Source organism: Cryptomeria japonica, chromosome 6 (assembly GCF_030272615.1).
Source record: "Cryptomeria japonica chromosome 6, Sugi_1.0, whole genome shotgun sequence".
In the NCBI taxonomy this organism is placed as follows: Eukaryota; Viridiplantae; Streptophyta; class Pinopsida; order Cupressales; family Cupressaceae; genus Cryptomeria; species Cryptomeria japonica.
The window spans coordinates 659,494,816-659,508,477 of record NC_081410.1 but is presented as its reverse complement, the minus strand read 5'-3'; positions in this window follow the sequence as shown (position 1 = coordinate 659,508,477).

Here is a 13,662-nt window from a genome sequence, read left to right as displayed (position 1 = left end):
CTTATTGATGTTCAAATATTTATTCAATGCAACCTCTATCTTGACAGTAAGATCAATCTGATTTATATCAGAAACATGAGAATATGACAACTCCTGTGGCAACAAAGTATGTAAAATATCAGTGGCTGCAGGAAAGTCTAATCCTGCAATATTCGAAACCGGTTCCTGCAATTCTCTGTCTTCTATTAATTCTTTTGTCAGAACCTTATAAAGGATTGATTCCTCATCATATAACTGCATGAGTGGTACTCGATTAATCATCATAAGATGACTAATAGAGTCTATCTCTTCAGATTCCTCTCCCAAAATAGGCCAAACAGCCTGTTGCTGCTCAAGCTGAGGTTGTGCAGGGGAATACAGAGCCAATGTTTTTGTGGAACTGCCATCTGAGATAGTCATGTCTCCTAATCTACTCCCGATATATGTAAGGAAGTTAAATAGCGGAAACAACTTCCTACACTAACCTTGAGAGGAGGGTAATGCAAAACTTTTTCAGATCGTTACAACAGTTACAGAAAATAGAAATAGATATAATAGCATTCATACCACAACACAGTGATTTACGTGGGGAAAACCCTTTCGGGAGAAAAACCCCACACTCCAAAAGCAGCTCAATATTTTATTCAGCAATCAAAAACAGATTACAACAAACTTGCAGAGCAAGCTCTTCGCAGGAGTACCACTAATCAGAGATTCAAAGGCAACTCAATAGCCATAAGACTCTCTTACACACAACCTCTATCTCACACACCTCATAAATAGGAGATACAATACAGGAAACCGTCAAACGGTATTACAAAACCATGGGCTAAAACCACCCAATAAGGTGTAGCCGACCTTATCTCCCTTCTGGATGCCCTATGACATGTTAAAGCACACATCAACACGTGTCGCTCCCTTTTACAGCTCATTTATGTATCCGATACAAATTATTTTTCCTATTTCAGGAGTACAAACTTTCGGAGGCCATAACTTGAGAACCGGGTGTCCGATTGACGAACCGTTTGAAGCGCCGGAAAGCTCGCGAAGTGCTGTATCACCTCGTAACCCGCTGCGCTAGTTACGGCCACTTTTTAGGGCATTTCGGAGCCTCTAAAGCCTCCAAAATTAAGTTTAAACATTTTATCGCACCCCTCCAAGACGAAAACTTTAATATCTTCAAAACTAGCTGTGACCTTGCGACGCAACTTTATCGGAATGCTTATCTAGCCAACCAGAAGCTTCAGGGAGAGTTTCGCACCATTTCGTGCTCAAATGAAAACTTACTATAAATAGTAACCTCGCATAAATGCAAGGTTGAGACACCATTTTTCCCAACAATATATGCATCTACTGTGGCAAGCCATGGTCTTCCCAAAATGACTGGATATCCCCCCAATGTTGCTTTTGGGGATAAAATCATAAAGTCTGCAGGGTATTCCCAAAAATCTTGTATGACCACTATATCTTCTATTATACCATCAGGTCTTACTACAGAGCCATCAACAAGTTGAAGAACTGTAGGTGTAGCCCTTAAACTATCTATCTCTAGATGTTTCATTACTTCCCTTGTCATTACATTAATGGCTGCTCCTAGATCAATTAAAACGTTCTTTATTTGACTGCCATTAATGACTATAGTCACAACAGGACTGCCTGGATCTGAATATTTTGGAATAGCAACTTTTCCCAACATAATATCAGCTAATTGACCCATAACATGAACTGTTTGTGGATCATTTTTCTTTCTGCCAGGTTTCTTTAGGAATGCCTCTCTCAATGCCTTACCATATATTGGAACATCCTTTATTGCTTGCAGCAATGGAATTTTAACACAAATGTGCTTCAGTTGATCAAGAATATCAAAGCTTTGTTGTTGTTCAATTGAAACTTCTTTGTCGGACAATCTTTGGGGAAATGGTGGTAATATTTGATTATGAGGTATTACATTATTAGGATCAGAGGTTGGTTGCTCTTCTGGTACCTCAGTAATAATTGGCTGAGAGGGACTGGGTAGGGTTGTTCCAGATCGGAGGTGAATATCTTCTAGTGATAAAGAATAGGCTGGGTATTGGTTAGCATCAGCTGAATAAGCTTGTTGTTGTTGTTGTGATTTAATATTTGGATTAGGCAACGGTTGAGTAAGTAGCTGTGTTGGCTTTGGAGGTGGTGTTGTGGCTACAGGAGGTAGCATTAAAGCAGGAGGTTGTGGCTGCTGAGTAGGAGGCTAATATCCAGAAGATTGGGATGACCATGATGGGTTTCCCCTCCATTGAGAGGTAGGTTGCCAATTCCCTTGAAATTGGTTCCCTGCACCCTGAGGTGGATACCAGTTTCCTTGTGGCTACTACCATTAGGGCATTTGATTAGCAAATTGTTGTCCTTGGCCTTGTGATCCATACCAATGTGGATAATTACCAAAATTTTGAGAATACTGTGGTTGCCAATGGTTATTTGGTGCATAAGAACTACCACTATAACCAGAAAAGGAAAGTGGATCAGGTGGCATACCTTGTCTCGGAAAATTTGGTCTTCTCTGAGCAATATAGAAGACTTGTTCATCCTCCCCTTGAATTGGTTTGAAATCAGGTACTTCAACATTTGCAACCATCTTACATCTACAATCTTTCTTCTGCTGCTTGCAATGAGGATAGAATTCTGCAAGAAATGCATCAACTTCCTCATGCTTCTTCTTAGCTGCCAATGTATCCAACTGATTAGCCATATTAATTATAATGTCCTCCTTGAAATCTTTTAACAAATGACTAAGTTCCAACCTAGAAATTGCATTTCCAGATGATGATGATGGTGCTCCTGGCTTAAACCTCCTATTCTTCTTAGAAGTGGATCTGGAATACTTCTTGCAAATTTGTTCTATTTCAGCCCAAGTAGATTGTGTAATGTCACCCCCCCCATGAGATCTAAGGATTTAGTGCATTCATCACTGATACCCCTCAAGAATATCAATTTGAGGGAATCTTCATTCAAGGTACTATGCTTGGACTTCTTGACACTAAACAAAAACCTTTCCAGATATTCCTCAAGGCTCTCTTTTGCAGTTTGTGTCATCCTAAAGATGTCATCCCCATGCCGATCAGTGCCTCTACAATAATCTTTATATCTTGCAAGAAACAACCATTTCATCTCATCCCATGTATTGATTGTGCTACTACCCAAGCTCATAAACCATCTCAAGGATGATTCCTTCAAAGTGGCTGGAAAATTTTTGAGTCTATGGGCATCTGTAGTATAGTCAAAACTCTTACAGAGAACATAAAACTCAAACAGAAATGTATCTGGGTCCTCTGTGACCAACCCATAGAACTTAGGTAGTGAAGATGCTGGAATGTTCTTGAGGTTAGCATTATCATGCTGGTCAGAGATGGGAAACTCAAATGTTGGACCAGGTGGTGGTGGTGGATTATTTCCACCAGGGGGTGGGTTCCCTTGCATTGGACTTGTGGGGGTTATTACAATAGGCAACTCTTCTTCTTGTGGACCAAAAAGGAGCTGAAGACTATCTCCTGTAAATTTAGACTCAGGGTGATTCAAATTTTGTGGGACTTGATACAACTCAGAAAAAGGGTTTATATCTGAAGAACTATCTTCTGCTTGGGTAGTATCAGTGGGTAAAAATCTACCTCTGGCATCTCTTCTTTGATTATGCATACAAATTCATGAAATTCAAACAATTAACTAGAAACTAAAAAAATCATAAAAGGCTCTTAGCTTGACACCATCCTCGGCAATGGCGCCAAAAATGTCTACCCCAACATTAATAACAATAATATCTCTAATTGAAATCTCAATCCGAAGTTTGGATATTCATATGGTAGAGTTTACTATTCTCATGGTTGGTGTTCATTTAGTTGTCAATCCAAGAACGTAAAACTTGAAATGGGTTTGCAAGATATATGCACTAAGCCCCTTGAATGATTATTCTCAATTACTGGAAGAAAGGTAGGAATAGAAATCAGAGAGACTAAATGAAAGCTTTTCAAAATTCTGCTGAAATGAATTAATGGAAATAACAGGAATAACACCATTCTGCCTTGGCTGTAGGAACAATCAAAGGATCTGTTTCTAGTGGCTGCAAAAACATCTGAGTCATGAACTTCTACTGCAACTAAGTAAAAACTAACTTCAATAATCATAAACACAGAATCACTCACCAAGTGGGCTCCCTTGGATGAGTGATATCAAACTCTCAATAAAGAACTCTTAATAGATCAGAATAACATGTTTTTATTCATTTCTTCTTGAAAGATAATTACATATCCAAAAGATGAAAATCTAGAATACGTGACAAAAACTGCTCAATCCTTTTCCATTTTGTCTAACACTCAGAAAAGAAGGGAGAGCTTATTATATAGAAAAGACAAACTACAATGGATAACTACAATTACGCCCAGAAGAAAAGGTGAATCACTGTCAGATGAAGGGGATAACAGAGAGCTTGGCTGCAGGAACTGTGGATCTGTAACCGAACCACAGTCCTTGCACGCCAAAGAGATATTTTATAGATTAAACATGCACTGGAGTTAAACTCCCATGGTGAAGTATAACTAATCTGATTATGCCATAGATCGCGCTTGCTTAAATCTCCTTCAATTTAACCTCCAGCTATCTGGCGTGATTCTCCAGTCCTTAGGTGCGGAAGAGAATTCTCCACAGCAGCATCAATTATTACTTGCACTAAAACAGAAACAATATACAAGGACACGCATATGTATTTTACTTTAACTAATACATTCATTAACTCACATATGAAATCATCCTAAATAATCCGCATATCACAGAGACAAACCATTTGGCCACAGGAATAAATTGGCAAGGTTCAAACATGATTTCTTAAGTTCGGTTTTTAAAACATGGATCACATATAGTCAATGCACAATATTTTACTATCACAATGCAACCCAAAAGATACCAAAAACCTAAGAGTCCTGATAAAAACATGTCAATACACCGACTTATCAGAGATCATCATAAGATTCTTGGTTGGTGGGATCTTGATCAAAAATTGGGTAGGATGGAAGGGTTTGTTCTTGATCTTCATTTGTTTCATGACTGATTTCTTTTGATTTTGGATTATCCTCTTGACACAGGGAAGGAGTGTGCATGGGATATTTTTTGAAGGTTCCAACACTTTGGCATGATGAGGAAGGATTTTGAATGAGATCCTCTGAACCAAGACTTGAATTAGATTGGATTTGTAGCCCTTGGGAGATTGTGTTATTGAATAGAGATGGCATGGATTGGTCTTGTGTGACTTCAAGGGATGATGAAATGGTGGATAGATATGGTTGATTTGGACTTTGGTTGAAAAGGATTTGATTTTGGTTGAAAGGAGTATGATTTTGGGTGAAAGAGGTTTGTTTTGGTTGAATGAATTTTGATTTGGACTTTGATCGAAAGGGGTTTGATTTTTGTTGAAAGAGGTACTTTGAAAGTAGGAATGATTTTGTCAAAGAATGAAGGTTGGCATGTTTGAATGGTCTCACAAGAAAAAGAAGGTTGGCCTGATAATGATTCCCTCATGGTTATTACTTCCTTCATCATATTTTCTAACTGATCCCTATGGTTGCTAGGACTAGTCATGTCTTTCATTCGTTGTTGTAAAGTATTGATTTGTTGAGCTAAGATTTTTATGGATGGTGATGGAATAGGAATGGAAGGGATGAATTCTTCACCTTCCCTACGAAATGCATAACGCCAGTCCATGATGTTGGCTTGATTGGTTTGGACCTAGGATCATAACATGTAAAATGTTTTCTCCATTTCTGGAATGTTGCAATTTTTTGATTGATTTGTTGATCTTGACAAGCTTGTTTGCTATGGGGTTTTGATCTTGTTGATATTGAAACCTAACTTTGTTGAGGGACTTGATCTTGTTGATGTTTTTCACTAAACTTGGTTGAGATTCAACTTTGTTTTTGGTATTTTCTAATATGTTTGAATTTGGTGAAATGTAGCAAAAGACACAACAGACACATCAAAGGGAATAATAACACATAAAAAATACTTGTTTAAAGAACTTTTTCAAATTCTTATGAATGTTGGAGTCTTTTTTCAAAACCCCATTTTGTTTTTGTTGTAATTGGTCAATCGATAGCACATCAAGCAGACTCTCCTAATGGTCAAAAGGTTACAAGTATTACCACAACCCACATCTTGATACTCCGTCAGCTCAAACAACCTCGTCACACCCTAGGGTGCGCCAATTTTTTTGCCTTTTTTTTTTCGAGAAATTAGACCAAAGAAGATTGCTCCTCAATTGGCCCATTATCCTGGGAGATATATGGTGAGTGTCTTGGGGGGCGGATTCTTCCCCACCCTTGCACTATGATAATCCAAGTGTCTGGTTACTAACTTAGTTGGGCTTCTAATTTCTAAGGTGTTTAGAAAGGGTTTCGTTCGAGTAGTCACAATCAACAACGTTTTACACTCCGTTGAGGGAGATCTCCAAGTTTGTAAAGGTTACGCTCTATAGATTTAAACGTACCGTATAGGCACTGAGGGAGGCATAACGTCATTGTGACAACATGTAACACTCGTCGCATATGATTTTCATCACATACACATTTATTTAGAGTGGCTTGGATTACTTAGCTTTAGTCGTTGCCACTTAGGTCGTTCCCTCTCACTTGGACTTATGGTCTACTTGGGAGGTAGGCCTTGTAAAGGTGTTATCCTAATGCAGAAAATGAAATAAAGCATGAAAATGGTGGGTCTGGCTTTTTTTATCACCCAAAAAATGGGAGAGCATATACCTATCACCTTGAAGAGATGAAGAACAATGATTCCTTTTAAACCTTCATTGCAACGTTTTCTAAACTATTGGAGATGTTGCTCCAAAAAGGCATGGGGTTCATTTTAATCGTCATAACAATGATGAAATTTGTATTGTTCTTTTTAACAACACTAAAATAATTTTTCTACTTTAACCCTGCAGAGAAAATAACATTAGTATACATATGGTGGGCTATCCAGCCTATCTTTTTCTCAGTTACAGAGCTTTGTCTTTTCACAACTAGAGAGCAATTCTGAAAGAATCAGAACTAAATAAAGACAATGCATAAAACTTAAATTAGCAATTGTGAATTACCCACTAAGAAATTATGAACTAACCTCTACTCAATTGCAAACTAATATGCTAGCAATTGCGAATTAATGTGATAGCAATTGCGAATTGATGTCTGAGCGATTGCGTAGCATTATCAAGTCAATTGCTCATCAGTTAAGAGGCAAAAAATTTAATATAAATAGAAGTAAAAGATAAAAGATAGAGGTTTATTCTACAATGATGTTACTCCAAATCACATGAGCCATCACATCAATGTCATCATAAAGTTGTATTTGGCAAGGAATCGATGGACAATTATATGGTATTGAGCAATTTTCTCTCCCTCTTCAATTTCACGAAGTTGTTTTTCTACCTTTAGTAGCCCTTGGTATGTTCTTTGTGCTCTCCTATGCTATCTTGTCCTCCTTGCACCCACGAAGTTGTCTTTCTACCTTTAGTAGCCCTTGGTATGTTCTTTGTGCTCTCTTATGTTGTCTTGTCCTCCTTGCACCTGCAATTTTGAAGGTCACCTTTCCTGCCATCAGATTAGACACATTTTATGCAAAAAATAACTTTTTTCCATAAATTAATTTTTTTTATGGGTTAGGTGCGCAAGATCGACTAATTAAGAAACGACAAATAAAAAACTGATTTTTCCCCTTTTTTGAGCAATTGCGGAGGATTTTATCAATTGCGGTGGATTTTACTATCAATTGCAATGGATTTTGATAGCAATTGCGGATAAATATTTGCAATTGCGAATTTCTGTCTGATCAATTGCGGATTCTGGTTTTTCTGTGTAAGTACGGATCTACAAAATCAATTAAAACAACAAATGAAGGTTAGCATTTCTTCACGTCGGGTTCACCAAATGTATTTAGGGGTAAATTAAGTGTAAATAACATAATTAGATTATCAAAGTGAATCACCAACTCTAATCTAATCAAATTACTCCTAAATTATAATGAAATAACATCAAGTCAATTTCATAATGAAATTAAATCTAATTTTGACTCCCTCAATTGATGTGATGAAGCTTCCATTTCTCTTCTCTATTATTGTTGATGTAGGTGGCTCTCAAGTATTGTACTTGATTTCCTGCATAAGATGGACAATAACTTTGAAGACTGTGATTCTATCTTGAAAAGAGAAAATGAGGTTGAATTTATAGATTTTCAACACAAAGGAGGTGAGAATTTGAACTCAAGTGTTGATTGATCTGTTAACTCATTAGATTGATTTATTAACATAATTGATTGAGGAGTCAATTAAATTGATTAACTAGTAGACTGAATAGACTAGCTAGTTGTTTGAGTTGATGAAGCAGATGGCTAAATTGATTGGAGAGATAAGTGGAATAATTGATCAGTTAGAAAAGGTGATTGAGAGTTTAAAAAGGGTAATTGATGAGTTAACTAAGTTAACTAATTAGATAACTGATTTGATCAATCAGTTCTGATTTTAGCATGTGATGTAGGATTTTGAAATTGAATTTGATTTTTATTTTCAATTTGGATTTGAATTTGGACTTTCGAATGCTGAAATGCACATGAAATTAATTGAAATTTAGATTTGATGAAATATGAATTTGGAATAAATGAAATTAATTGAAATTAAGTGAAATTCGAATTTGGGAAAAATGAAATGAAATTAGATGGAATTAGAATTTGGGGATTGGAAGAATTAAATTAATTAATTAAATAATTTATAATTAAATTAATTAATTAAATAATTTAAATGAAATTATTTAATTACAAGAAATTGAATTAATTAAATAATACAGATTATTTAACTAAGGAAAATGTCACAATTAATTAAATAATTTATATTTAATTAATAATTGAGATAGGGTTAACTGATTAAATGGTGAAATGATAGAAATTCGATAATTAGAAATGTCAAATGTTCTGATCCGAAGAAATATTTAATTTAATCAAATAATTGAAGAATTAATTGATTAAATAGACGAATAATTAGTGTAGAATTAATGAGACATTTTTAGGTGTCTACACTAACAATGATGATGCAATAAGAAACAATAGATTTTAAAAACTCTAGAGATAGAGTAGGTATAAACTCTAACGTCAAAACATAAGATGTGGAAATTAGATATGTTCACCTAAGTTGTAAAGAAAAATAAACTTTTATGAAGGCTAATTAAATAAATGTATACGCTAAGATAAGATTAACCTAGAAAAAAAATTACAGTTGGGAATTGAAAAGTGAATAATATATAAATTAGAATAATATTGCAAATAAAAATGGATGCTTAGCCCCTATTTTCAATGATATGCTATGAATATCATTCTTGTTGAATTAGTTCACCTCAATGTGAGAAAATGATAACATTGAAGTGTAGATAAACTTGTAGATTTGGACAAATTTTGCTTCATGCGGATTTGATTTGTGATCTACATATATGATCTAGCACATTGTACACTTTTACTCTCTAGTTCATAAAATTTTATCCTTTGCGTTGGTCAACAAGGACCATCAATATTTTAAAATACCTTAAGGAGACTACTAGATTGTTATGATATTGTTATTAGAATTTAGTTGCACGTAGTTTCTGAGTCAAACTCGTTGAACCATGTTTTATGGGTAGTGGTTCACAAGAACCCATACTCATGAGATTGCTAAATGTTTAGGGTCATGTTCTCCATGGTCAACCCCCTTAAAAGACACATTTTAGAGTCATGAGATAATTGACAAACAACAAAAAATCATACAAATAATGTATATGATAATTATAATGCAAGTACCAATCCTCTTTTCAAAGCTCCAAGTCAAAACATTTCTATCAAATTCTCCTTGAATGCTTGGGAGTGTTGGTAAACAGATTTGTCGCTGCGGTTGTTTATCTGAAACTGACCCCGTTTGCCTGATACGCAGTGACAAACGTTCCAACAGTTGGAGAGATCGTTCTGTGAAACATGATCTTCCTCTACATTTGAGAGGGGCAACTCCCTCGTATGATGGGGGTGTTTAGGATTTTTGTGTACTTTTAACCTGAAAGTACATAAAGGAGAAAACATAGAACTTAAACAAGATTAATAACATAAACCCTACTAGAAGACATACGAACAACAAGTAGGACTCCATAAATGATAACAATCACAAAAGGGGTTACCACCCAAAAGGTTAGTCATGCAACAATGATGAAAGAAGTACGATAAACCTCGACACATGAAGAGATAGGTTGTACTAGCACATGCAAGTCAAGATACCATGAAATGATGTGTTTCATCAATGGATTTCACCAATACATAAAGGGATTACTAATTCAAGATACGCGAAATTAGCAACAATAACTCATGAATACATTCAAGACACACGAACTCAATGCATTCTTCATTTTTCTTTTTGAAAATATACAAGTTCAAAAACCCCTTAGTCAAGGGTATGAATATCAAAAGATCTCACTTAGTTTCTCTACAAAATTCTGCAGAGTTTTCCCCCTTTGTCCTCATCTCCTTTACAATGCAAAAGCCTTCTATTTATAAGCTTGTAGGATAACTACCTTATAACCAACTTCAATCCTGGGTTAATAACTAACTCTTTTCTGAGTAAATTTCAATGAGTTAATAACTTACACATTTATGTGCAGAAGAAGTGAACTTTCTAATCTTTGGTCACAACAAGTGACATAAGTCACTTTTACAGAAGAACATCTTGAAACATAAAAATTTGGATAAAACTTTCAAGTTAGGATTGCAACGAGGTTCTTATCCAACTTCATCTTATTCATTCGCCAATTTCCTCACGACTCGAACCTTGACTCTTATACTTGATTCTGCACAAATGTTCAAGAGATGAACATAAGCCACATCATTTGAGTTGTTGCATATACTCTTAAACTCATATTTTTATGTGATATATGAGCACCAAGTAGACACATTCACACAACCATCATAGTTTTACATGACAATTTGATGATGAAGTTGAGAGTATCTTGAACATAGCTAGCATCACTGAGAGGATTAACCATATACGCATAATGGTCAATCGCAAGCCTCATACAATAAGTAGAAATGATGTGTTGAATTATGTGTGACTCTCATTCATTAAACCTTCATGACCGCATGCACATGTACAAGCAAACTTACAATGTTAGAACGTATTCCAAAGTGCTTCATTTAATCGAAGATTTTAAGAGCTTCCTTGCGCAATCCATTTGATGCATATCCTTATTGTCTTCATTTATAATATGAACTCTTGTTTTTCTGTATATGATCCACCCTCTATATAAAATGAATGTTGCATATATGTGAGCACGCTTTTGCGAGCGAAGATCGATATAAAGACTTTTAACACCTGTATTTTCTGCATATCTTGCAGTCCTTATATTCCATCAAAGGACATTGTTTCAAGCCATTCTATCAAACAAGCAAGATATTTTGTTGATCGCTTGATGTTTTGCTTGCACTTTAACTCTTAGCCTTGTTTGAGAGCTTCAAAACACCATTCAACATAATTCATGTGCCATTATCTACGCATTCACATTTTTTATGCAAATTGATCATTCCATTTCATGTGGTATCATTTCTTTGAGGCGGATTGTCAAACAATTTGCTATGCTTCGTTGTTTTCCATTCCTATTTATTGCAGAAATTGGAACTCTAATATCTGACAAACACCCTCCATCCATTGTGCTTTGATAAATGTTTATGAACCATTCTAAAGCTTCCACTTTTGCATGTATTTTAACCAAAAATTGTCAACTTTAATATTTGACAAAAATATATCAATCGATATATGCTCTGAAGGATGTTCCTAACTATCATCTAACAAGATGACATATCGTTGATAATTCTATCAAAATACTCTTGTGTCATGGCTATGTTTCCGCGCATTGCATGTCTCAAGAACTTTGTAAGACATTTACAAGTAAACATCACACCCATGAAGTGACATCTCATTGAGACTTCTGCAAAATAGTTTTGTACCTATAGATGTGATCCAACACCGCGTTCTATGAGATGACATCCAATTGATGGATTTTGTCAATCAGTTCACTCGTTGTGTCTAAGTTTTTCACATTGCACTCATGTCTACTAGAGCAGTTGCAACGACATTGTTTCCTTCCTAACTTTCAAGTGGTTGGCCTGCTATCCATCGACATCTATTTCTTATCCTCCAATCCTTAACCTCCGGTAGGACACCCTGATGGCAACTCAAACTTCCTCTCGAGCGAGAAACATTGACTCCCGGATCGACGAGAAACTCCTGTCCATCGGGTATTGTTATGCTTCAACGATTTTGCACTCAAAAGCACGACATGTGTATTGTCTACCATAGCAGCTGCGACTACAACATCTGACGCACTTCCTCTATCCATTAAGCTTTGACGAATGTCTGTTGACAATTTGGTGCAAATTCTGCGATTATTGCATTAAAAGAGACCACATTTATTTAAAGCATTCTATCAAACACTTCCCACACCATGTCTGAGCTTTCCATTATTGCATGTTATGTGGAATTCTAGTTTACATCTGCCAATACATCTCCTTGGAGCATTATGTCAAACAGTTTGCTAAATGTCTATGCTTCATAGCTTATATCCCACGGTGCCCATAATGCTTTGTCAGAATGGTTCACGTGCCAACACGATGCTCCCAATCTCTGCGGTTTTTGCTCTAGACCATTTGACATTTCTTCGAGGCATCTTATCAAACAATTCATTTGTTGTTTTTAGTCTTCCATTTATGGCATTCCACGTGATATTCTGTCAAATACTTCACATACATTGTCTATGCATTCACTTCCTACATCATACATGGCGTTAGATGACTCCAGCCGGTGGGGAGAATGGAGATTGCAACAGAGTTAAATGGTGTTAATTCTACAGTGCCTGCATACCGTGATGAGGTGACGTCTCCTTGAGGCATTTCATTAGACAATTCACAAGATGTCCATGCTTCACATGACGCACGCAAGATTACCAAAGTAATTACAACTATGGGCTAGCATAACCATTCTAACCTTCATGCTTTGATAAGTGCCTAAGATAGTGCGGTGCATATCCTGCGATCATTTCAATTGCCACTCCTCCATTTTCTCTGCGATGTATGGCTTGTTTACATTTACCATATTTTCCAATCATATGCATTTAAACTTGATTAATTGCAACCTCTGATGTGATTCGATGCAGTTCATCTATCTTTATCCGACAAGGAAAAGATGTTGTGTGAGGGTGTGAGGTTGAATTCATCAAACAAATCTCTACAAATCTTCATTGTGTGCAAACAATTCATGCACCCTGACTACACCTCTCACACTTTTGCATTCATATCCACAATTTGCGGCATGTCTGTGCTTCCATTCTACAATTATAAGAGGTTAAGAATGCTCAAAAAGTGAGCATTTCTAACCTTCTTGACAAAGTGGGGTCCGGGAGGTTAAGAAAGGAGGTTAAGAATGCTCACTTTTTGAGCATTCTTAACCTTTTTGTGATAGGTTAAAAATACGGGTTAGAAATGCTCAAAAAGTGAGCATTTCTAACATTCTTGGCAAAAGGTTAAGAAATGAGGTTAAGAATGCTCAAAAAGTGAGCATTTCTAACCTTCTGCTTCAACAAACTATCCTTTAGACCTTTGGAAACCATTGATCACAGAGAG